The 26,481-nt window shown below is 39.7% G+C and overlaps 1 long non-coding RNA gene across 3 annotated transcripts; it reads left to right on the forward strand.

Moving 5' to 3' along the window:
* Nucleotides 1-40: 40 nt before the first annotated feature.
* Nucleotides 41-9,770, forward strand: LOC110130042 (uncharacterized). 3 transcript variants are annotated; one of them, XR_011482734.1, is made up of 3 exons: nucleotides 41-975; nucleotides 4,742-4,900; nucleotides 5,744-8,947. It is a non-coding gene; the product is annotated as an uncharacterized lncRNA (long non-coding RNA). The 3 variants fall into 3 exon arrangements; XR_011482735.1 differs by having other exon boundaries at nucleotides 42-975; nucleotides 5,748-8,947; XR_002311708.2 differs by lacking the exon at nucleotides 5,744-8,947 and adding an exon at nucleotides 9,632-9,770 and having other exon boundaries at nucleotides 44-975.
* Nucleotides 9,771-26,481: the final 16,711 nt, after the last annotated feature.

The raw sequence follows: 26,481 nt of genomic DNA on the forward strand, positions 1-26,481 counted from the left end.
GCGGGCGGGTGGGGAGGCTGGCAGCCGGGACGGGTGGACTGGGTGCGGCGGGTGGCACCGCCCTCGGCCGGGCAGGCTCTGAGCAGCCACGCAGGGCTCGGGAAGCGGCGTGGGATCCGCACGGGGAGGAGCTCTCGCCGCCTTCGGTCGCGTCCTGGCCGTTGCCCCAGCTCTGCTTCCTCTGGGCTGCAGCGGTCGGGAGAGTTGTAGCAAGAAAGGATGCTTGTTATTGTTATTTGGGAGATACTTTTTTTTTCTGTTTTTAAAGGCACGGTGCCTCTTCGCCGACAGGAGCCAACATTTTAGCACCAGCGGAGGTTGGTCTTCTGTCGTGCCTTAGCGTCAGCCCTCCGTGAATCCCACGTCGTTTTAACTCGTCTTTGCTTCCATGGGAAAACTACGAAGCAATGTAGTACATAACCCTCTAAACTCAGGGTGTGTGTCAGGGGAGCTTTAAACTATGGACTCCGGAAGATACAGTCAGTAGAAGTCAAGCTCAGTTTAGTTTAAAAAAAAAAAGGAAAATAATCTCATAGGAAAAAAAATAAGTATTTTGTAAATTATTCATACTAGTTCCCTTACACTTTTAAGCCTCCCACTCTAGTTATCGTCTTGATGTGTAATCCTGCCGTTTTGATTTAAAAACATTCAGTGAAACTTAAAATTGTGATTTTACTAGACTGAAGTAGAACATGAAAATAATGGGCCTTTCCTCCTAATTCAATTGCTTCATTGACTGTTGTGGGAGAGGGTGAGACGCCTTACCTAACCTACTGATAAGGTACTTTCAGCAGGAAATCCACCTTAATTCATTTCCAATCAATCTTCAGTTTGACTCATAGGTCAAATAAAGGATTGCTAAAAATCGAAAATGTGGATGTTTTATCCTCCACTGGAAAAGGCTACAGACGAACCAATTGTCTTTCTATATGAGAAGCACCGTACAGCATCTGAACAGCACACCAACTTTCTGCTGTGAGTCAGAGCTTAGGAAAATGTACTATTGTTTGAAACATAGCATTCTGTTTGTATTGTGTTAGATGCAAGAAATATTGAACTATAAAATCCACAGTATCAGTGAAGATAAAAGTCAGCCCTCACAAAAAGACAGACAATTAGACAAATTTCAGGTATTTCATGAAATGCTTTTGCAGTGACTTTTCTTGGCTCCAGTATTTTAAGCCAGTCATGTGAATTAAATTTATTTTTAAGCATAGAGCTTAAAATAAATCTGGCAGCTGCCCTAAAATAAATTTCCTAAACCCTGCTTGTTCTTTTTTATTACCATTTTTAGGTAGTCTTAGGAATTTTGTTGTTTCTCAGAACTGTGAGCATTATGCTGCTTTCCACTTGGGCACATGAAAAAATGCTGGTAGCTAAGACAATGCTTGAGTGGTCCTGATAAAATGTAAGTGGGACTGAAAGTCCATCTGGCTAAACTACTAGAAATATAGGTGGGGCTAAACTACTAGAAATATAGGTGGGGCCTATATATTTTATTGATCGACAGAGCTATCTGATTATTGTAACCCTACACTAGTTGTCTTTTACCATAAGATAGAATGACTCTGTATCAGTGTTTTTGTTTTTCAATAGAGAAGTCCTCACCTGTAATAGAATAGACTTATATGACATTAAATTTCCTTTCTAACTTTAAAATTCTATTGTCATTAGTTTCTTCAAAGCATTGTGGACATTTGAGATCACCCTTAAAGTATATATTAAAATCCTAAATGCAATTACAAACTATTGATAGCATGTACAAATAGATTAAGAATATAATACTGATTACACATACTGAGTGCTTACCATCTGTTAGGCAATATGTTTGTGTGTGTGTGTTAAGTTGCTTCAGTCATATCTAACTCTTTGCAACCCTAAGGACTGTAGCCCACCAGGCTCCTCTTCCATGGGATCCTCCACGCAAGATTACTGGAGTGGGTTGCCATGCTCTTCTCCATGATATCTTCCCAACCCAGGGCTCAAACCTGGATTTCCTACATTACAGGCTGATTCTTTACCAGCTGAGCCATCAGGGAGCCCTAGAATTATCTCCCGGTTGTATTGTTTACATCACACAGATAAATGATTCCATATAAAAAGGCAATTATAAAACTTGCAAAGTGGTGGCTTCCCAGGTGGCACTAGCGGTAAAGAACCCACCTGTCAATGCAGGGGACATAAGAGAAATCAGGTTCAATCCCTGGGTTGGGAGGATCCTCTGGAGAAGGAAATGGCAACCCACTCCAGTATTCTTGCCTGAAGAATCCCACAGACAGAGGAGCCTGGCAGGCTACAGTCCATGGGGTCGCAAAGAGTCAGACAAGACTGAAGTGACTTAGCACCCACCCAATATGGTTTCAGTCCCTAGGGGAAAATGTGAAATGAAAAGAGCAAGGTGTGAATAAAAAGGATCTTGACAACGTTCAGTTAACAGTGACTTGACTAGAGGTTTCCGAGCACTGGGTCCAGGAACCAGTGGCCATCCTTGGTGGTGTGTTTGTGAAGTAAGCAGTTCTACTTTAAGATTGTCTTTCAATCTGAAATTCTCTTGACTACTTTAAAAAAAAAAAAACTAAATGTACTTTCCTTTAAGAAGAAAGAGTAGCTGGAAATAGTACAGTTTTTTTCATGTTTTCACTTGGAAATTGAAAAATTTCAAAGTTGGCAGCTTAAGCAAATATATCAAGTTAGTTATATTTTAATTTTTCTGGTTTTTGGAATTCAAACATCTGGAAATGTTTAATTTAGATGAGACTCTTGCTCGGACCTAATGAAGAGACTGCGGTGCTAAAAGAATTTGAGTGAGGCATAGCTGGGAGAGATCATAGAAAAAGTAGAAAGATTTGGGTGTAGACTTGTGTATAGTAAAAGACAATTAAGTCCAACATTCCTTTGCTTTTGGTTATTTGGTAGGAAATAGATTCCTTTTAATGTTTACAGAATTTCTTTCACAAACAGTGATGTAGTAATTAACCTCCAAGGAGGGTCGCCATTGAACCCTGTCTCCCAGTATTCACCCCCTCCTGGAGGCCCCTCCCACACGGAATCTGGGCTGGGGCCTTGTGACCTGCTTTAACCAGCAAAGTGCAGCAAAAATGGCACTGTGCCGATATCAAGCCTAAACTATGTGAGTTTGCCTGGCAGCTGACGGTTTGGTGCTCTGGGAAGTCCAGCTAAACTGAGATCACCATGGTGTGAAGAAACCCGAGCTAACTAACAACAAAAAGACATCAGATGGAAGATGACTGAGGAATCCGTAGAGAACAGCGACTCCAGACTTCTGACCCACATCAAGCCATGCCAGCAGTCCCTAGCCATTTGTAACGCCCCTGATGATGCCACAGGGAAGAGACAAGCTAATCCCCCCACACACTGCCCAAACATCAGAATTGTGAACACATAAGAAAATGCTTGCTACTTTGAGCCACTAAGTTTTGGGATAGTTCTCAGCATGAGATGACCCAACAGTTGGATTACAAGCAAAAAAAAAAAATTCATAGTTAAATGTGCATATAGACATATATGGAGAGTACCTTTTATACTTTTTCTTATCTTAACCATGACACAAGGAAGTGGTCCACATAAAGTGTTATAAAGGAATGACAGGGTTTCCCTCGTGGGGAATCTGCCTGCAGTGCAGAAGATGCAGGAGATGTGGGTTCAATCCCTGGGTCAGGAAGATCCCTTGAAGGAGAAAATGGCAACCCACTCCAATGTACTTGCTGGGAAAATCCTGTGGACAGAGAAGCCTGGTGGGCTACAGTCCCTGGGGTTACAAAGGGTCAGACACAACTGAGCGAGTAAGCTCACACACACACATGCACACAAAGGAATGACATTAACTGATGTTTATTGTCTTTACTTCAATAAAACCTTTGTACAAAAGAAATGTAAAAGCTTTTTAATAACATTAAAGAATGCTTCCAGATTTTTAGAAAAAATTATAAAGCTATCATATTCCCATATAAACACATTTTCACCTGTATTTTAATATTTTCTCAATTTAGTGCAATGTCTAGTCTGTCTTACAAACATACCAAAAATTCAGGTACATACTGTAAATTACTTATTCAGTGCCATAAATTGCATGTAATTTCAAAATTGCATACCACAAATGTGTTAAGAATGTTATGTGGCTAAGTTCTTACAGAAACTATAGCTACATTTCCAAGAAAGTATGATACTTATGTTTCATGTAACTTTCCAAAAGGGCATTACTTTTTTTCTTTTTTTAGTCTAGAAGAGCTTCAATTGATTCTGAACAACTTTAGTAAACTCAAAGTTGTGAAAATTTACGTTCAGTTCTGTTTTAGGAAGTTGGTTTTATATGATTACTATTTTCCCACAAAGTAGTTTATATGTACACATTTTTCTAGATCTGTGACGTGGATCAGGAAGAATATGTTACTTTACTCAGGAGTGCTCTTGAGATTAGGCAAGGTTTTCATTTCTTTCTACAGAACATTCAAGCTTGGGAGTCAATGTAGTTTGACATGTTTATATCTACTAGATGTACAGCGGTAGATGTACATGTTTACCTCCTTTACGTGAACAGTAGCAGTAACATGGTTACATCCTAGGCAGCCTAAGTGCTGCCTAGGAAAGTTGAGGGTTCGGCATCTATCAAGATTTCTGCAAGGAAAAGTGTAGAGCCAGCCATGAGCACAGGGCGCCCTTAAGGGCTTCTCCTGACTCACCCTGGAATGCTTTTCTCTAACATCTGTTTTTTATTTCTTAGAAGTTGCTATTCCATTCAACTGCAAAAATACTTGCACTGACCCTGGAAACAGAATGGAGAAATAGAAGGAAACAGATTTCTGTAAAACAGCTACTTCCCTGCTCTATGTTATTGCCATCTTGGGGACCCTTCTGTTACCACACTCACAAGCTCCAGCATGTAAGTGTCTGATGTTGCAAGTTCATTCCAAAGGTGGGTTCCACAATAGTTTGTGTTTATGGAACCCCTGAGATGGTGTATACATGACCCTAGTGAGAGAGGAAAGGCCAGATCAAGGAGATAATAACAGATACGCATGGTTGGTCACAAACTCTTTCATTTTTTCCAAGAGCCTCCTGTCCACATTTCCCTAGTCCCACCCAGCAGCCCTCCTTTGAGTCCCAGTTGTGAGCTTCCTGGCCCACTGCTTTTTAGGTACTTATATTCTTCCTCTTAAGGGCCTGTAATTGGTGAATTGCCTTTTTTGGCAGTGACAGGCTCTTCACTCAACATCTACTTCCCTTTTTTTTTTTTTAAATGACAACTTTTATCACTCATCTCTGTCTCAACTTTAAGACTTCCATGCCAAGCCTGGCAGTCTGTGACGACCTAGAGGGGTGGGATGGGAGGAGGAAGGGAGGTTCAAGAGGGTGGGGATATATTTACATATTTATAATTATGACTGGTACCTGTTGCTGAATGGCAGAAGCAAACACAACATTGTAAAGCAATTATCCTCCAATTAATTTTTTTGTTCAAAAGACTTCCATGCCAAACATGTAGAAACAGAAAAATGTCTGTTTCTGAGATTTCACCATTTTCCCCCTCCCTTTTCATTCAAAGCCCAGTTGAAACGTAACATCTCTAAAATCCCTATAACTTGAAGAGAGGCACTGATTCCTCATGTTTACCCATCAACATGTAAATATTACCCTATATACTCTACCAAAGAATGCTCAAATTACCGCACAATTACACTCATTACTTTACACACTAGTAAAGTAATGCTCAAAATTCTCCAAGCCAGGCTTCCGCAATACGTGAACCGTGAACTTCCAGATGTTCAAGCTGGTTTTAGAAAAGGCAGAGGAATCAGAGATCAAATTGCCAACATCTGCTGGATCATCGAAAAAGCAAGAGAGTTCCAGAAAAACATCTATTTCTGCTTTATTGACTATGCCAAAACCTTCGACTGTGTGGATCACAATAAACTGTGGAAAATACAACAGAGATGGGAATACCAGACCACCTGACCTGCCTCTTGAGAAACCTGTATGCAGGTCAGGAAGCAACAGTTAGAACTGGACGTGGACCAACAGACTGGTTCCCAATAGGAAAAGGAGGACGTCAAGGCTGTATATTGTCACCCTGCTTATTTAACTTATATGCAGAGTACACTGGGCTGGAAGAAGCACAAGCTGGAATCAAGTTTGCCAGGAGAAATATCAATAACCTCAGATATGCAGATTGACACCACCCTTATGGCAGAGAGTGAAGAGGAACTAAAAAGCCTCTTGATGAAAGTGAAAGAGGAGAGTGAAAAAGTTCTCTTAAAGCTCAACATTCAGAAAACTAAGATCATGGCATCTGGTCACATCACTTCATGGGAAATAGATGCGGAAACAGTGGAAACAGTGTCAGACTTTATATTTTGGGGCTCCAAAATCACTGCAGATGGTGACTGCAGCCATGAAATTAAAAAACGCTTACTCCTTGGAAGGAAAGTTATGACCAACCTAGATAGCATATTAAAAAGCAGAGACATTACTTTGCCAACAAAGGTCCGTCTAGTCAAGGCTATGGTTTTTCCAGTGGTCAGGTATGGATGTGAGAGTTGAACTATGAGGAAAGCTGAGCACCAAAAAATTGATGCTTTTGAACTGTGGTGTTGGAGAAGACTCTCGAGAGTCCCTTGGACTGCAAGGAGATCCAACCAGTCCATCCTAAAGGAGATCAGTCCTGGGTGTTCATTGGAAGGACTGAGGCTGAAGCTGAAACTCCAATACTTTGGCCACCTCATGAGAAGAGTTGACTCATTGGGAAAGACCCTGATGCTGGGAGGGACTGGGGGCAGGAGGAGAAGGGGAACGACAGAGGATGAGATGGCTGGATGGCATCACCCTCGATGGGCATGAGTTTGAGTGCACTCCGGGAATTGGTGATGGACAGGGAGGCCTAGCGTGCTGTGATTCATGGGGTCGCAAAGAGTCGGACACGACTGAGCGACTGAACTGAACTGAACTGAACTGATTCTTTCTTGGGGCTTCCCCAGTGGCTCAGCAGTAAAGAATCTACCTGCAGTGCAGGAGGCACAAGAGACTCCGGTTTGATCCCTGGGGCAGGAAGATCCCCTGTAGAAGGAAATGGCAACCCACTCTAATATTCTTGCCTGGAGAAGTCCATGGACTGAGAAGGAGCCTGGCAGGGCTACAGTCCATGGGGTAGCAAAGAGCTATGCTGCCTGCATATTCTTTCCTAATAACCATGACACTTTATAAACTTTGCTTTTTATTTGCAGGCAATGTTAGTGCTCTGCTAGTTGAATTAATACATATGCTCCTGTTTATGTGTGCTTGCCATTACTGCTTCATGTGTTCCCTAGGGCATATGCTAGGCCTTTAAAAGCAATACTCATGGTTTTTTTTTTTTTACTTATAAAAATAGTACATGCTTATTTTGAAGATTTTGGGAAATATGGAAAAGTAAGAGAACAAAATTCACCCATGTTCCCACCACTCAACTATAATCACTATTGATAATTTTGCAGTTTGTTTGTAATTATTTAATTCCCTGCAGAGGTTTGTTTGTTTTATATGTTGTATCTACAGTTCTTATATACTGGTTATTTTTCAGTTTACATAATGATTTGTATAAGCATATTTACCTTAAATATGTTTTAGTACCTGCATAATATTCCAGTCCAGAAATTTATCATAGCTTATTTAACCATTACTATAAATAGTGCTACGACTGAGCGACTGAACTGAACTGAACTGAACTGATAAATAGTGCTACTATAAAGACTTTTTTGTGCATAAGGTTTCATTAAGTTTTTTTGTGCATAAAGTTATTTTCTTTCCCTTCTTTTTTTGGATTTTTTTCCCTTAAAAATTTTTTTTTAAATTTTATATTACAAATTTTTCCTTAATTGAAACTTATTTCCCTCAAAATGATTCTCAGAAGTGGGCCAAAGTATTTTAAACACTTTTGATGTATTTTGCCAAATTGTTTTTGAAATAGTGATGCAAGTTTATACTCCGGCTACTTATTTTATTTATTTATTTTTTAAAATATTTACCAAAAAAAAATAAACAAAATATTTACTTTTTATTTATTTGGCTGCATAGGTCTTAGTTACAGCAACTCTGTTGCTGTATGCAAGATCTTTAGTCATGGCATTTGTAATCTAGTTCCCTGAGCCCCCTGCATTTCTAACAGAGTCTTAGCCGCTGAACCACTAGGGAAGTCCCTGGCTACAGACATTTATTTCCCTTTTGATATCTTCTCACTGGCACTGAATGTGTCATTATTAACATCTTAGCTCACTGTTGTATTAATTTGCATATCTTTGATTACTACAAGGTTGAATATTTTGCCATTTGTTGTTAATTAGTTGTTTTTCTTTTTCTATGAACTAATTTATGATTTGTGCCTATTCATCAGTTGGGCCTTGGGATTTTTCTTACTGATTTATATGAGTATAAATATGAATGTATGTATGTATCTGTATATATGTAGGTATGCATATATATGTATGTCTTAAGGATACTAAGTTTTGTCTTAAAATTGAAAATTTTTACCAATTTTTTATTTCTTTAAACATTTTGAGTGTATTTTTGTCAATTAAAATACATACTTTCAAAAATTCTGTCAAAGACTTTTTAAAAGGAATTTGTTTTACTATTTTTATGCTTAGAAACTCCTCCCACCTTCCAAAAGTTTGATATATATCTCTATTCTTTTTTGTCTCCTTTCCCCACCCTTGCTATGGCTTGCTTTCTACATAGTTTTAAAATTCCAACTGAAATTCATTTTAATATATTGAATAAGTGAGAATCTACTTGTATCTTTTCAAATTGCTGAACAGTTCTATCAACATTGTTTATTAAGTTAACCTCCTTTATTGATTATGTTACCCTCATTGTCATACATTAATTATAATATACATATTTATTCTTGAACTATTGTAATTCATTGCAGATACATTAATTCTACAAACATAATAACATAATGGTAGTTAATGTGATTATTTTAATAACCCAGAAAAGTTATTCCTTCTTTGTTACTTTTCTTTTAAAATATTTTCCCAAACTATTTTAATCAATTATTCTTCCATATGATTTTAAGAATATTTCTTCATGTACCTCCTCACTCTGTATTGCATTCCATTACATTATTATTTTAACTGAAAATATTTTATGACTTAATTTGGAAGGAATACTTTATGATATTCCATCTTCCAGTTCAAAAATCAGTAAACTCTATTTATTCAAAAATGTAAAAATGTTTCTTGACAAAATTTTATAGATTTTATCAGCTAGGCAACACATACTTCTCACTGGGATTATTTCTGGGATCCTAAAATGTTGGTTGCTGTCTTGAATAGGACCTATGTTCTGATTATTTCATGATTATTGGTATAAAGGAGCAGTATTGAATTTGATATATGTAGTGGTCTTTTATCAAGCCATTTTGCTGAACTACTATTGGGTCTATAAAATCTTTCAATGTCCTCCAAAGAGGAGACATAACAAACTGTGACAAATCACTAATTCTGAGATATATCTCAGTTTTGGAGAGGTTAAAATGTGGAAAACGGCAAGCCATAGATTTGATAAAATATCATAGATTTCTAAATGATGATGATTGGGTTTCTTTCTCACCAGTAATCATATCTTACATCTATTTCAGGTCTCCATGTCTTGGCCAGAGCAATAGAGGCAAATGACAGGCAGTCCCATCCTTCACCAGTTTTCCAGAGAAATAATTCTTCTATAAGCCTGATGTTAACTTTCGATTAAAATAAATACTCTTCATCATTTTAGGACAATATCTTTCCATTCACTGGATATCAGTCAAATACCAATTTCATATCTTCTATGCTGTGCTTTTATTTACTTTTCATTTTTCTTAAAGTGTGTCATGTTTTAAATGTAAATTTTAAAGTAAATTAACTTAAATTAAGTGGAAAACTTTCCATCAGTATAGAAGTTGGAAAAAGAAAAGCAAAAAGAACAACAAGAAGATGGAAAAACAAAACCACTTTCCATAAAGGGGAGGTAACCATAAAATTTTTTAAAAAGCACAAAACAGTGTTATATTCTGTTTACTTACTGTTACTTGCTTAAGGCTCCAAGCCTAATGCCAACTCCTACTTATTAAAAGAAAAAAGGATATTAGCAAGTATTGAAGAAACATGCAAAATTGAAACTTTCTCCTGGAAGTAATCAGATTACAAAGAGAATTGCAATAATGTTCTCAGCATAGTTAAAACCTTGTCTGAATCTCACCTAAAATCTCTTAACAACTGTCATATATAACACACAGAAGTGTTAATTATATTTATTGTATTGTACATTGTATCCCTAGTACTTACCTTATAACTGGAAATGTGTACATTTTGACTGACTTCATCCTCTTCTTTCTCCCATCACCTGCCTTATCTTTGATAACCACAATTTGATCTCTTTTTCTATGTTGGTTGATTGGTTTTTTAATATAATTGATCTATAAACACTATGTTAATCTCCATTACAGAACATAATGATTCAATATTTCTATTCATTCAATCACCGTGATAAATCTAGTTGCAATATGACACTGTACAAAGATATTACATAGCTATTGACTGTATTCTCCACACTGTCCATTTCAAACCCCTAACTCATTTAAAACTTTAAATAATTAAAAAAATGAAGAATACTTAAGTAAGGTTTAGCACATCTTTAAGAGTGTCTGTTGTCTTCACAACATGGCTAGACACAGTTTTTTGGGTTCATAAATCTTTGCCCTAAAAATTCTTCAGATTTACTCCACTATCATCTTTAGACTTAATGCTACTGAGGAAAAGAAAAAGACCAATCTGTGTTTTGTTACTTTATAGTCAACATTTTCTTGCAGGATTCTTTGCATATTTCTGAAATTCAAAAACTTCACTGGGATAATCCCAGGGGTGGATCTCTTATCATAATTTTTTTTCTGGAAGAGGGAACTTTTTAAAAGACTAAGTTTCTTCACCTCACTGACATTTTCTTATTAGTTTATTGCATATGCTTCATTTATCTCATCTTTTGAATATCTATTATCAGTACTTAGGGTCTCATCTTTGTCTTCCTATCTCTCTTTCTCTTCTCTTATTCTACATTCTGAGAAAGCTTCTGAAGTTTGTCTTCTGAGACATTGATTTGATTTGCTACACTGAGACATCTGCTACATATGACCTCCAGAAAGGATTTTATTTGAATTACTGCATTTTAAAATTTTATTTTCCTTAAAGACTTTCTCTTTCCTTTTGCCCTCAATATGTTTTCATTTCCATTTAGCCTGCTCTCTCTTTTTAATACCCTATTTGTATTTCATAGACATCAGTTTGAAAGATAAGATATAGGGAGGAGCCAAGATGGCGGAGGAATAGGACGGGGAGACCACTTTCTCCCCTACAAATTCATCGAAAGAACATTTGAACGCTGAGCAAATTTCACAAAACAACTTCTGATCGCTAGCAGAGGACATCAGGCGCCCAGAAAAGCAGCCCATTGTCTTCGAAGGGAGGTAGGACAAAATATAAACGATAAAAAGGGAGACAAAAGAGCTACGGACGGAGACCCGTCCCGGAAAGGGAGTCTTAATAGAGGAAGTTTCCAATCACCAGGAAACCCTCGCACTGGCGGGACTGGGGGAAGTTTTCGGCAATCTAACTGGGAGGAAAAATTAAATAAGGCCCACAGATTACGTGCCTAAAAGCAACTCCCAGCAGAAAAGTACCCCAGACGCCCGCACCCGCCAGCAACAAGCGGGGGCGGAACGGAGAGGAGCGGGCGGCATTGCTTAGGGTAAGGACCGGCCCGAAGACCCTGAGAGCAATCGGAGGGAGCTTTTTTAAACTGTGGGATAGCAAGGGACAAAATTAACCGGCCCGAACACACTGCCGGCGGTTCGCAAAACAAAGGGACTAAGAAACTCCAGAGAAGAGCCGGCCCATCCCCGCTGAAGGTAGGAGGCAGGGGGGAGGGGAAAAGGGCAAACTTAGCCCCTGAGAAGCCACCCCCTCCCACACTGCAAACACGCCCCCGGTTCCTATCTAAAGACTTCCTGAGACCCGACTGGCGGCGCGCGCCCGGGCCGCGGAGGGAAAAAGCGCGCCGTACCCGGGGAGAGAGGGCGCCCAAGGCTCTGGCTGCCTGAGCCACTCGCCGCGGAGGGAAAAGGCGCGCCGCATCCGGGGAGAGTACACCCAAGCCCCTGGCTGCCTGAACCGCTCAGGCCGGGAAAGGCACAAAACGCAGGCACAACCGAATCCACGCTTTTGTGGAGTACCCGAAAACTGGAACCGCACTCAACGCAGGGCCCGCTCCATATAGAGCAGCCGGGAGCCTGAGCAGTGTAGACGACGAAAGCACTGACACCCGTGAGCGGGGCAAACCCAGTGTGACTGGAACACGGTGAGTGCTATCCACACAGAGCGGTATCTGTCTGCAGCGCCCCGCCCTCCCCGTAGCAGGCCTGAACTGAACTAGAGAACCTAAATAAGAGATCACCTCCGCCCGCCTGTGTCAGGGCGGAAATTAGACACCAAAGAGACAGCAAACAGAAGCCAAATAAACAAAGGGAACCGCTTCACAAAGGACCGGTGCAACAGATTAAAATCCCTGAAGGTAACACCGACTACACCGGAAGGGGCCTAGAGATATCGAGAAGTGTAAGCTGGAAAGAGGAGCTATCTGAAATTGAACTGAACCTACACTGACTGCAACAACTCCAGAGAAATTCCTAGATATATATGTATATTTTTTTTTAATTAAAAAAAATTTTTTTTCTTTCCTTTTTTTATTTTTTTCTCTTTTATTTTCTTTTAAAATTCCCTATTACTCCCCCATTACTCCTCAACTTTCATTTTAATATATTTTTATTATTTTTTTTAATTAGGGGAAAAATTTTTTCTTTTTTTTTCTTTTTCTTGTTTTTCTCTCCTATTTCCTTTTAAAGTCCTCTAATACTCCTCTATAATTCCTTAATTTTCATTTTCATTTCACTATAACCTTGCCAAAAAAAAAAGAGAGAAAAACCTTATTTTTAAACCGAAATTCATATACATTTCTAAATTTTTTGTGTGTTTTTGTTTTTAAATATTGTATTTCAAAGAGTCTAACCTCTACACTAGATTTTTAATCTTTGTTTTTCAGTATGTGATATAAATTTTGGACATTTAAGAATCCACTATTCAGTTCCCATTTCTATTCAGGAGTGTGGTGATTACTCTCCCACTTTTGACTCTCTGTTTTCTACCTCAGAACACCTCTATTTCCTCCTTTCCCCTTCCTTCACAATTGAACTCTGTGAGTCTGTGTGGTTGTCTGGGCTACGGAGAACACTTTGGGAACAGATAACTGCGTAGATCTGTCTCCTCTTGAGTCCCCTTTTTCTCCTCCTGCTCACCTCTATCTCCTTCCTCCCTCTCCTGTTATTCATGTAACTCTGTGAACCTCTCTGGTTGTCTCTCACGGTGGAGAATCTTTTCACCATTAACCTAGAAGTTTTATTATCAGTGCTGTATAGTTGGAGAAGTCTTGAGACTATTGGAAGAATAAAACTGAAATCCAGAGGCAGGAGACTTAAGCCCCAAACCTGAGAAAACGAGAAAACTCCTGACTACATGGAACATTAAGGAATAAGAGACCATCCAAAAGCCTGCATACCTACACCAAAACCAACCACCACTCAAGAGCCAATAAGCTCCAGTACAAGACATACCACGCAAATTCTTTAGCAACGCAGGAACATAGACCTGAGTGTCAACATACAGCCTGTCCAAAGTCACACCTAACACATAGACCCATTGCAAAACTCATTACTGGACACTCCATTGCACTCCAGAGAGAAGAAATCCAATTCCACACACCAGAACACTGACACAAGCTTCCCTAACCAGGAAACCTTGACAAACCAATCGTTCAACCCCACCCACTGGGTGAAACCTCCACAATAAAAAGGAACCACAGACCACAAGAATACAGAAAGCCCACTCCAGACAGCAATCTAAACATGATGAAAAGGCAGAGAAATACCAAACAGGTAAAGGAACATGAAAAAAGCCCACCAAATCAAACAAAAGAGGAGGAAATAGGGAATCTACCTGAAAAAGAATTTAGAATGATGATAATAAAAATGATCCAAAATCATGAAAACAAAATGGAGTTACAAATAAATAGCCTGGAGACAAAGATTGAGAAGATGCAAGAAATGTTTAACAAGGACCTAGAAGAAATAAAAAAAGTCAATTAAAAATGAATAATGAAATAAATGAGATCAAAAACACTCTGGAGGGAACCATGAGTATAATAACAGAGACAGAAGATAGGATAAGTGAGGTAGAAGATAAAATGGTGGAAATAAATGAAGCAGAGAGGAAAAAAGAAAAAAGAATCAAAAGAAATGAGGACAACCTCAGGGACCTCTGGGACAATGTGAAATGCCCGAACATTCGAATCATAGGAGTCCCAGAAGAAGAAGACAAAAAGAAAGGCCATGAGAAGTTACTGGAGGAGATAATAGCTGAAAACTTCCCCAAAATGGGGAAGGAAATAGCCACCCAAGTCCAAGAAACCCAGAGAGTCCCAAACAGGATAAACCCAAGGCGAAACACCCCAAGACACATATTAATCAAATTAACAAAGATCAAACACAAAGAACAAATATTAAAAGCAGCAAGGGAGAAACAACAAATAACACACAAAGGGATTCCTATAAGGATCACAGCTGATCTATCAATAGAAACCCTTCAGGCCAGAAGGGAATGGCAGGACATACTTAAAGTAATGAAAGTGAATAACCTACAACCTAGATTACTCTACCCAGCAAGGATCTCATTCAGATATGAAGGAGAACTCAAAAGCTTTACAGACAAGCAAAAGCTGAGAGAATTCAGCACCACCAAACCAGCTCTTCAACAAATACTAAAGGATCTTCTCTAGACAGGAAACACAGAAAGGTGGTATAAATGTGAACCCCAAACAACAAAATAAATGGCAACAGGACCATACCTATCAATAATTACCTTAAATGTAAATGGGTTGAATGCCCCAACCAAAAGACAAAGGCTGGCTGAATGGATACAAAAACAAGACCCCTATATATGCTGTCTACAAGAGACCCACCTCAAAACAAGGGACACATACAGACTAAAAGTGAAGGGCTGGAATAAAATATTCCACACAAACGGAGACCAAAAGAAAGCAGGAGTCGCAATACTCATATCAGATGAAATAGACTTTCAAATAAAGGCTGTGAAAAGAGACAAAGATGGACACTACATAATGATCAAAGGATCAATCCAAGAAGAAGATAAAACAATTATAAATATATATGCACCCAACATAGGAGCACCGCTATGTAAGGCAAACGCTAGCGAGTATGAAAGAGGAAATGGATAGTAACACAATAATAGTAGGAGACTTTAATACCCCACTCACAACTATGGATAGAGCAACTAAACAGAAAATGAACAAGGAAACACAAACTTTAACAGACACAATGGACCAGCTAGACCTAATTGACATCTATAGGATGTTTCACCCCAAAACAATCAACTTCACCTTTTTCTCAAGTGCACACGGAACCTTCTCCAGAATAGATCACATCCTGGGCCATAAATCTAGTCTTGGTAAATTAAAAAAAAATGAAATCATTCCAGTCATCTTTTCTGACCACAGTGCAGTAAGATTAGATCTCAATTACAGGGAAAAAAATTATTAAAAATTCAAACATATGGAGGCTAAACAACACGCTTCTGAATAACCAACAAATCATAGAAGAAATCAAAAAAACTCAAAATATGCATAGAAATGAATGAAAGTGAAAACACAACAACCCAAAACCTATGGGACACTGTAAAAGCAGTGCTAAGGGGAAGATTCATAGCATTACAGGCCTACCTCAAGAAACAAGAAAAAAGTCAAATAAATAACCTAACTCTACACCTAAAGCAACTAGAGAAGGAAGAAATGAAGAACCCCAGGGTTAGTAGAAGGAAAGAAATCTTTAAAATTAGGGCAGAAATAAATGCAAAAGAAACTAAAGAGACCATAGCAAAAATCAACAAAGCTAAAAGCTGTTTTTTTGAAAAAATAAACAAAATTTACAAACCATTAGCAGGACTCATTAAGAAACAAAGGGAGAAGAACCAAATTAACAAAATTAGAAACGAAAATGGAGAGATCACAACAGACAACACTGAAATACAAAGGATCATAAGAGACTACTACCAGCAGCTCTATGCCAATAAAATGGACAACTTGGAAGAAATGGACAAGTTCTTAGAGAAGTATAACTTTCCAAAACTGAACCAGGAAGAAATAGAAGATCCTAACAAACCCATCACAAGCAAGGAAATCGAAACTGTAATCAGAAATCTTCCAGCAAACAAAAGCCCAGGACCAGATGGCTTCACAGCTGAATTCTACCAAAAATTTAGAGAAGAGCTAACACCTGTCTTACTCAAACTCTTCCAGAAAATTGCAGAAGAAGGTAAACTTCCAAACTCATTCTATGAGGCCACCATCACCCTAATTCCAAAACCAGACAAAGATGCCACAAAAAAAGAGAACTACAGGCCAATATCACTGATGAACATAGATGCAAAAATCCTTAACAAAATTCTAGCAAACAGAATCCAACAAAATATTTAAAAAATCATACACCATGACCAAGTGGGCTTTATCCCAGGAATGCAAGGATTCTTTAATATCCACAAATCAGTCAATGTAATATACCACATTAACAAATTGAAAGATAAAAACCATATGATTATCTCAATAGATGCAGAAAAAGCCTTTGACAAAATTCAACATCCATTTATGATTAAAACTCTCCAGAAAGCAGGAATAGAAGGAACATCCCTCAACATAATAAAAGCTATATATGACAAACCCACAGCAAGCATCACCCTCAATGGTGAAAAATTGAAAGCATTTCCCCTGAAATCAGGAACAAGACAAGGGTGCCCATCTCACCACTACTATTCAACATAGTTTTGGAAGTGTTGGCCACAGCAATCAGGGCAGAAAAAGAAGTAAAAGGAATCCAGATAGGAAAAGAAGAAGTGAAACTCTCTCTGTTTGCAGATGACATGATCCTCTACATAGAAAACCCTAAAGACTCTACCAGAAAATTACTAGAGCTAATCAATGAATACAGTAAAGTTGCAGGATATAAAATTAACACACAGAAATCTCTTGCATTCCTATACACTAACAATGAGAAAACAGAAAGAGAAATTAAGGAAACGATACCATTCACCATTGCAACAAAAAGAATAAAATACTTAGGAGTATATCTACCTAAAGAAACAAAAGACCTATACATAGAAAACTATAAAACACTGATGAAAGAATCAAAGAGGACACAAACAGATGGAGAAATATACCATGTTCATGGATTGGAAGAATCAACATTGTCAAAATGGCTATACTACCCAAATCAATCTATAGATTCAATGCAATCCCTATCAAGCTACCAACGGTATTTTTCACAGAACTAGAACAAATAATTTCACAATTTGTATGGAAATACAAAAAACCTCGAATAGCCAAAGTAATCCTGAGAAAGAAGAATGGAACTGGAGGAATCAATCTGCCTGACTTCAGACTCTACTACAAAGCCACAATCATCAAGACAGTATGGTACTGGCACAAAGACAGAAATATAGATCAATGGAACAGAATAGAAAGCCCAGAGATAAATCCACGAACCTATGGTCACCTTATCTTCGACAAAGGAGGCAAGGATATACAATGGAAAAAAGATAACCTCTTTAACAAGTGGTGCTGGGAAAACTGGTCAACCACCTGTAAAAGAATGAAACTAGAACACTTTCTAACACCATACACAAAAATAAACTCAAAATGGATTAAAGATCTAAATGTAAGACCAGAAACTATAAAACTCCTAGAGGAGAACATAGGCAAAACACTCTCCGACATAAATCACAGCAGGATCCTCTATGACCCACATCCCAGAATTTTAGAAATAAAAGCAAAAATAAACAAATGGGACCTAATGAAACTTAAAAGCTTTTGCACAACAAAGGAAACTATAAGCAAGGTGAAAAGACAGCCCTCAGATTGGGAGAAAATAATAGCAAACGAAGCAACAGACAAAGGATTAATCTCAAAAATATACAAGCAACTCCTGAAGCTCAACTCCAGAAAAATAAATGACCCAATCAAAAAATGGGCCAAAGAACTCAACAGACATTTCTCCAAGGAAGACATACAGATGGCTAACAAACACATGAAAAGATGCTCAACATCACTCATTATCAGAGAAATGCAAATCAAAACCACAATGAGATACCATTATATGCCAGTCAGGATGGCTGCTATCCAAAAGTCTACAAGCAATAAATGCTGGAGAGGGTGTGGAGAAAAGGGAACCCTCTTACACTGTTGGTGGGAGTGCAAACTAGTACAGCCGCTATGGAGAACAGTGTGGAGATTTCTTAAAAAACTGGAAATAGAACTGCCATATGACCCAGCAATCCCACTTCTGGGCATACACACAGAGGAAACCAGATCTGAAAGAGACACGTGCACCCCAATTTTCATCGCAGCACTGTTTATAATAGCCAGGACATGGAAGCAACCTAGATGCCCATCAGCAGATGAATGGATGAGGAAGCTGTGGTACATATACACCATGGAATATTACTCAGCCATTAAAAAGAATTCATTTGAATCAGTTCTAATGAGATGGATGAAACTGGAGCCCATTATACAGAGCGAAGTAAGCCAGAAAGATAAAGACCATTACAGTATACTAACACATATATATGGAATTTAAAAAGATGGTAACGATAACCCTATATGCAAAGCAGAAAAAGAGACTCAGATGTATAGAACTGACTTGTGGACTCTGGGAGAAGGCGAGGGTGGGATGTTTCAAGAGAACAGCATTGAAACATGTATATTATCTAGGGTGAAACAGATCACCAGCCCTGGTTGGGTGCATGAGACAAGTGCTTGGGCCTGGTGCACTGGGAAGACCCAGAGGGATCGGGTGGAGAGGGAGGTGGGAGGGGGGACCGGGATGGGGAATACATGTAAATCCATGGCTAATTCATTTCAATGTATGACAAAAACTACTGTAATGATGTAAAGTAATTAGCCTCCAACTAATAAAAATAAATGGAAAAAATAAAAAAAATAAAAATAAAAAATAAAAGAATTTTCTTCCTTTTTAAGGATAAATAGTATTGCATTGTATGGAAATACCACATTTTGTTCATTTATACTTCCATTGATGGACTTGTAGATTTTTAAACATTCATCTTTCTAAATGTCTTCCTCTTGCTGTAATAAGTCAGTTTTGGATGAAGACTTCAAAAAAAGTTCTTAGGAGATTTTTATATCTTATACTGCAGAAATTTATTCCTTAGTTGTCACTCGCCACCCCCTACCCTCACCCCCATTTTCTCAGCTTTGAGAGAAAAATATCTAGGCCCAGAGTTTAAAAACAAAGGCAGAGTGTTGTTATTTAGTTCCCTCATCATCTAGCTTAGGTACTGATGGACTCTCCTCTCTAATACATACTTTTTGATGTGGACCATTTTTAAAGTCTTTATTGAATTTGTCACAATACTGCTTCTGCTTTATGTTTTGGCTTTGAGACATGTGGGATCTTAGTTCTCTGATCAGGGATTGAACCTAGACACCTAGCATTGGAAGGGGAAGTCTTCACCCCTTAACCACTAGTGAAGTCCCCCTTTTTAAAATGAAAGTATATATATTTTTTATTTTTTGGTTGCAGCACACAGGATAGTTGGTCTTTGGTGCAGCATGTGGCATCTCTATATGCTGCACCACACAAACTTTGAGTCATGGCACATGGGATCTAGTCACCTGACCAGGGATTGAACCTGGGCCCCCCAAGTTGGCAGTGCAGAGTCTTAGTCACTGGATGACCAAGGAAGTCCCTCTCTTCTCTAATATTCTGTGATTTGATATCCATAGGACTTACTCTAGTTTTTTCTTTTCTCTGCTTAGCAAGCGTTTCTTTTGTGTAGTTCTTTCGAAATGAAGTGGAATTACTTCCTGATTCTCTGTTAGAAAGAGGATGTTTAACCTCGAGAATTTAACTGTATTTATTCTTCTTTAAGGACAGCTTCACCCCTGCCCTCAACTTTCACTCTTCCTCTACCTGAAATTCTTTCTTCTCCCTTAATTCGTCAATTACATTTCCCCCTAATTTTTCCTCTCAGTTTTATGAGACAATTGACACACAGCACTCAAAAAGATTAAGGTATTACTGCACCTGAATTTCTTTATCTTTGAGAAGACTACCTATCCCAAGGTCTCAAGCCTCTTCATCCTAAGCCTTAGTGTGTTCTGGGGATTGTAGAAACTGAATTGAATAAGAGGGGCCGTGACTGACAGGAAGGACACTCTGACCATTCCGACCTGTTTCCACTCGGTTAAGGCCGTGGGTGTCTAGATTTCTCATTAGTGAACCGCTGTGTTCCCAAACAGTGGGCAGTCAGTGAAGGGAATCAAGGGGAGTCATGAGACAGAGTTCCTTCTACCTAATTCACAACTGTGCTTTCCAGATTCAAAACATGTTGTTATGGAGAATTCCCTGGCAGTCCAGTAGTTAGGACTTCACTCTTTCACTGCCGAGGATGAAGGTTCAGTCTCTGATCAGGGAACTAAGATCCCGCAAGCCTCATGGTGGCCCCCCCAAAAAAAAAAAAAAAAATGTGGTATGCCTCACAGGTATCAATTCTGTTTCTTAGTTTGACACTAATGAAAATTTAATACTAGAAATACTTCCAGCAATCTCATTCATGATTGACTTTTATTCTTTATTTCGGGAGTGATTGTGCATTTTCATCATTTCATATGATTACATGAATATTTAGGAATAACCAGTGCCACTAGTGGTAAAGAACCTACCTGATCTCTGGGTTGGGAAGATTCCCTGGTGGAGGGCATGGCAACCCACTCCTGCATTCTTGCCTGGAAAACCCCATGGACAGAGGAGCCTGGTGAGCTATGGTCCACAGGGTCACAAAGAGTTGGACACCACTGAAGTGACTTGGCATGCACTTCTTACCTAGAAATCTCAGCTGTTTTACAAGCATCAGAGAAGAACTGGAAAGCACCATACAGATGCTACTGCTGGACTGATCATGATCAAGACAGGCTCTCAGCTGTAAACAAGTGGCTCTCTATTTTGTTTTCAACCAGTGCAACTCTCAGTTGTTCTGACATCTTACAACACCATCCAATAAGAACAACAGATAAAAGTAGGCTGCTATAATTGAAGCCCATAGCAGTACCAGGACACCTACCCTCTCCCCACTGCTTTGGCTGAGAAAGGGCTCCATGGAATGCCTAAAGCTCTGAGCAGCATAATTTCTAAATCACTACCCTAAACATCACTAAGGGCCTCCCTGCTGACTCAGACAGAAAAGAAGCTGCCTAAATGCAGGAGATCTGGGTTCAATCCTTGGGTCAGGAAGATCCCCTGGAGAAGGGAATGGGCTACTCCACTCTAGTAATTTTGCCTGGAGAATTCTATGGGCCCAGCAGCTGGACGGTCACAGCTACAGTCCCTGGGGTCACAAAGAGTTGGACATGACTGAACGACTAACACACACACGACATCACTAAAGGATGTGCAAACTACCCACTAAAGAAGAATATGAGAAAGGGCATCAAGAGGTCTCTCCATAACTGGAATGCTTGAACTCTGACGTGGTGTTTTATTTTGAAGAATTCACTTGATTGGTGTTGTCTATACTTAGCACTCTTATCCCCTTCCTACTCCAACTACTGAGGGAACTCCATTGGACTGTGTGATCACCAAGACCCTACTCTTCCTTGTGTTCATTTTACACATCTTTACAAACATCCTTAAAATTTGTTTTCTTCTAATATCAGGATGTGACTTCCAGTTCTGACCATGTTAAGAGTGTATCGACTATGGCTCATCTCTCCTGCTGATTACCGTGAAAACTCTGGACAAAACACACAAAAATAATTAGCTGAGGACTCTTAAAAGTAAATGAAATCAGGCGGATTGCAGAGTGGAGTCAAAACTTGAAGGAGCAATGCATTTGAAAATGAGTTTTCCATTTTTTCCTCTCTTTTCTCCTGTGACTTTGCCCAAAGTGCAGAACTGTTCAGCAGTATTGATAGTTACTCTAAAACTCTTGCCTTTTTGCACAGAAGGACTGGGAAGGGGGCCTCTCTGGGGCAGAGAGTGAAGGAGAAATCCTGAAGAGAAGTGAGCTGGAGAAGAGGATGTCTCAAAATTGTATCAGAAACTAGACAAGACTCTGGCTTACCCTTGTGCTGTATATGCACACATAGGCAGTCATGTCCGACTCTCTGCGGCCCCATGGACTGTAGCCCGTCAGGCACCTCTGTCCAAGGGGATTTTCCAGGCAAGAATACTGGAGTGGGTAGCCATTCCCTTCTCCAGGGGATCTTCCCAAGCCAGGGATCAAACCCGGGTCTCCTACATTGCAGGCAGATTCTTTTTTAATTTTTAATTTATTTTTAATTGAAGGATAATTATAATATTGTGTTCATTTCTACCATACATGAACGCGGATCAGCCATAGGTATACATGTGTGCCCTCCCTTCTGAGCTTTCCTCCCACCTCCCACCCCACCCCACCCCTCTGGGCTGTTCCAGAGCCCTGGCTTGAGCTCCCTGAGTCACATAGCAAATTCCCACCAGCTATTTTACAAATGTTAGTGTATATGTTTCCATTCTACTCTCTTCATTCATTCCACACTCTCCTTCCTGCCCATCCCCCGTGTTCAGAAGTCTATTCTCTATGTTGCAGGCAAGTTTTTTATCATCTGAGCCACCAGGGAAGCTGCATATGCATGGAACAGACACAAAGCAGCGAAAGCTTTGGGGCTTGAATTAAGATTTAAACCACCAACCAGATCTCAGACTAACCTCTTAGAGATGTATGTGGTTGAAGGAGCATCAGCAAGGTCAGGAAACTGAACTGAGATTAGAACCACTGCCCACAGAAAGTGCATTTTTGGTTGTTATTCTAACAATCTGTTATTTGTTTATTCCTACATAGAACCACATTCCCCAGCCTCCCACCCCCACCCCTCCCCACACACATATTGAGGAAGTTATTTGGAGTGAGCCACAGCCTGGGGCCTGGAATATGAAACCTGGGGTACTCTTCTCCCTCCCTGTGGCTCAGTTATCTCAGACTCTTTGCAACCCTGTTGCCTGCACCCCACCAGGCTCCGCTGTCCATGGGATTCTCCAGGCAAGAATACTGGAGTGGGTTGCCATTTCCTCCTCCAGGGGGTCTTCCCGACCCAGGGATTGAACCTGTGTCTCCTGAATAGGCAGGCAGATTCTTTACCACTGAGCCACCAGGGAAGCCCCATGTTGTGCTTTAGGTATAGACCAGGCAGAATTGGCATCTCCTTTTGGATACTGTATAAGGAAAAGGGGACCAAGACACACCCAGGAGGACTGGTGGGCAGGCTGGAAGATAAATTCTCTGAATAGTGGCACTTGCACCTCAATACCGGAGGGGCTCGGGGTTGGCTGAGAGTGTTGTGGGGTGGGAAAGGAGTTAATTTATTTGCAGATTACAGAGAGAAATGAGGGCAGCTCATGGACCCTGGGTAACAATGGGGTCAGTAGGTGTTGCTGTGTGTCTTTATTGTCGCATTGGGCAAGTAATAAAGGCATCATAGCCAAAAAGGGCCGTGGCGATTAGGCCCAGTATCCCGGCAACGATTCTGGAGCGATATCCTCTCTCAACAAGTACAATAATGGAGGTGATCAGGTAGATGATGGCCGCTATGAGAGATCGGAAGAAATCAGTCCAAGGCCAGTGAATGAACTGTATCCTGGTGTGCAGGTCACATGTGTAGATTATAAAGAAGATGATAGCTAGGATCAATTCAATCAGTGACAGAGAGATATAGCCTGATGTTGAGGCACCGTAGAGGGTCAGAATCACAAGGCACAATATAATCTCAACAAACAGAAGCATTCCCTTTCGGGTGCACAAGAAGTTAGTGCAGCTGCTGCGCTGAAAATCTGCCATGGCAGGGCTGGAGTCCCTGGGGGCTGGGAGAGTCTGCTTGCAGGTTCAAGGCTGGTGCACACCCAGCTGTCTTGCCAGCCGTCTAGAGAGTGATTTTCAAAACTTGTAGGCCGAAGCTAACTGGTTCAGTCACCTGCTAAAACAGTAACAGAGATAATAATAATGAATAACATCCTTTAGAGAATTTTAACAGGATTCATATCCACACAATTCAATAATCAAAGAATCCAGAATATAATCCAAAATTACTTGGTAAGCAAAGGACCAGGAAAACATGACTAATTTTCAAGAGAAAAGACAATCACCAGATGCCAACCCCAAGAAGACACATGTTGAAATAATGAAGGAGACTTTAAAGCAGATACTATAATAAATTTCATGCATGTGTGTGCTTAGTCAGATTCTACTCTGATTCCATGGATTGTAGCCCACCAGGCTCCTCTGTCCGTGGAATTTTCCAGGCAAGAATACTGAAGTGGGTTGCCATTTTCTCTACCAGGGGATCTTCCTGATCCAGGGATTGAACCTGCATCTCTTGCTGTCTCCTACATTGACAGGCAGATTTCTTACCACTGAGACTTCACGAGGTAAAGGTAAACACATATGAGATAAAATAAATGGAACGCTAGGAGGTCTTAGCAAAGAAAATAAATTATAAAAAAAGGACAAAATTATATTAAAACATACATTCTCTGATATTTAAAATTACTAATGAACTCAAAAACAGAATGAAGATGACAAGTCAATGAACTTGAAGACAGATTAACAGAAATTCTCCAATCTGAAGAACGAAGAGAAGATTAGAAAAACTGAATATGAGGAGTCAAGGGACTATATCACAAGTCTAACATTTGTAATAGAGTCCTATAAAGAAATTGGTTCAGAAAAATATATTTCAGGAAACAATGGCTGAAAACTCCAAATTGGTGAGAGACATTAACTTGCAGATTCAAGAATTTCACAGGACATAAAACAGAATAAACTCAAAGAAAACCACAACCCAGACACATTATAATCAAACTATTGTTAACTAAATGTCATGAGAAACACTGGGCTGGATGAAGAACAAGCTGGAATCAAGATTGCTGGGAGAAATATCAATAACCTCAGATATGCAAATGACACCACACTTGTGGCAGAAAGCAAAGAACTAAAGAGCCTCTTGATGAAAGTGAAAGAGGAGAGTGAAAAAGTTGGCTTAAAACTCAACATTCAGAAAATGATCATGGCATCTGGTCCCATCACTTCATGGCAAATAGATGGGGAAACAGTGGAAACAGTGGCAGACTTTATTTGGGGGGGGGCTCCCAAATCACTGCAGATGGTAACTGCAGCCATGAATTAAAAGACACTTGCTCCTTGGAAGAAAAGTTACGACCAACCTAAACAGCATATTAAAAAGCAGAGACAGTACTTTGCCAACAAAGGTCTGTCTAGTCAAGGCTATGGTTTTTCCAGTAGTCATGTATGGATGTGAGAGTTGGACTATAAAGAAAGCTCAGTGCCAAAGAATTGATGCTTTTGAACTGTGGTGTTGAAGACTCTTGAGAGTCTCTGGGACTGCAAGGAGATCCAACCAGTCCATCCTAAAGGAGATCAGTCCTGAGTGTTCATTGGAAGGACTGATGTTGAAGCTGAAAGTCCAATAATTTGGTCACCTAATTCGAGGAGCTGACTCATTGGAAAAGACCCTGATGCTGGGAAAGATTGAAGGCAGGAGGAGAAGGGGATGACAGAGAAGGAGATAGTTGGATGGCATCACTGACTCAAGGGACATGAGTTTGAGCAAGCTCTGGGAGCTGGCAATGGACAAGGAGACCTGGCATGGTGCAGTCCATGGGGTCGCAAAGAGTCGGACACGACTGAGTGACTGAACTGAGCTGAATTGAAATATAAAAAAAGTCTTAAAAGCAGCTAAGGAAAAATGACACATCATATACACATCATTTTAAGTCCCCTACATTTGAACCTTCAAGTTGCGAACATTCAAAGATGCAAATATACATTTGCATGTCCAGTTGCATAAGCTGGTTCATGTGTCTGGTGTACATTGTCACATGTGTGTATCCTCTACAAGTGGTTGTGCTTTTGTGTACTGTACTGTACTGTATAGAGTCCAGTAGCACAGTATCTTTATTTCAGCTGAGCACCAACGAATTGATGCTTTTGAACTGTGGTGTTGGAGAAGACTCTTGAGAGTCCCTTGGATTGCAAGGAGGTCCAACCAGTCAATTTTAAAGTAAGTCAATCCTGAATATTCATTGGAGGGACTGATGCTGAGGCTGAAGCTCCAATACTTTAGCCACCTGATGAGAAGAACCAACTCATTGGAAAAGACCCTGATGCTGGGTAAGATTGAAGGCAGGAGGAAAAGGAGACAACAGAGGATGAGATGGTTGGATGGCATCACTGACTCAACAGACATGAGTTTGAGCAAGCTCTTGGAGAT

This window comes from Odocoileus virginianus, chromosome 22 (genome assembly GCF_023699985.2).
Source record: "Odocoileus virginianus isolate 20LAN1187 ecotype Illinois chromosome 22, Ovbor_1.2, whole genome shotgun sequence".
Taxonomy (NCBI): Eukaryota; Metazoa; Chordata; class Mammalia; order Artiodactyla; family Cervidae; genus Odocoileus; species Odocoileus virginianus.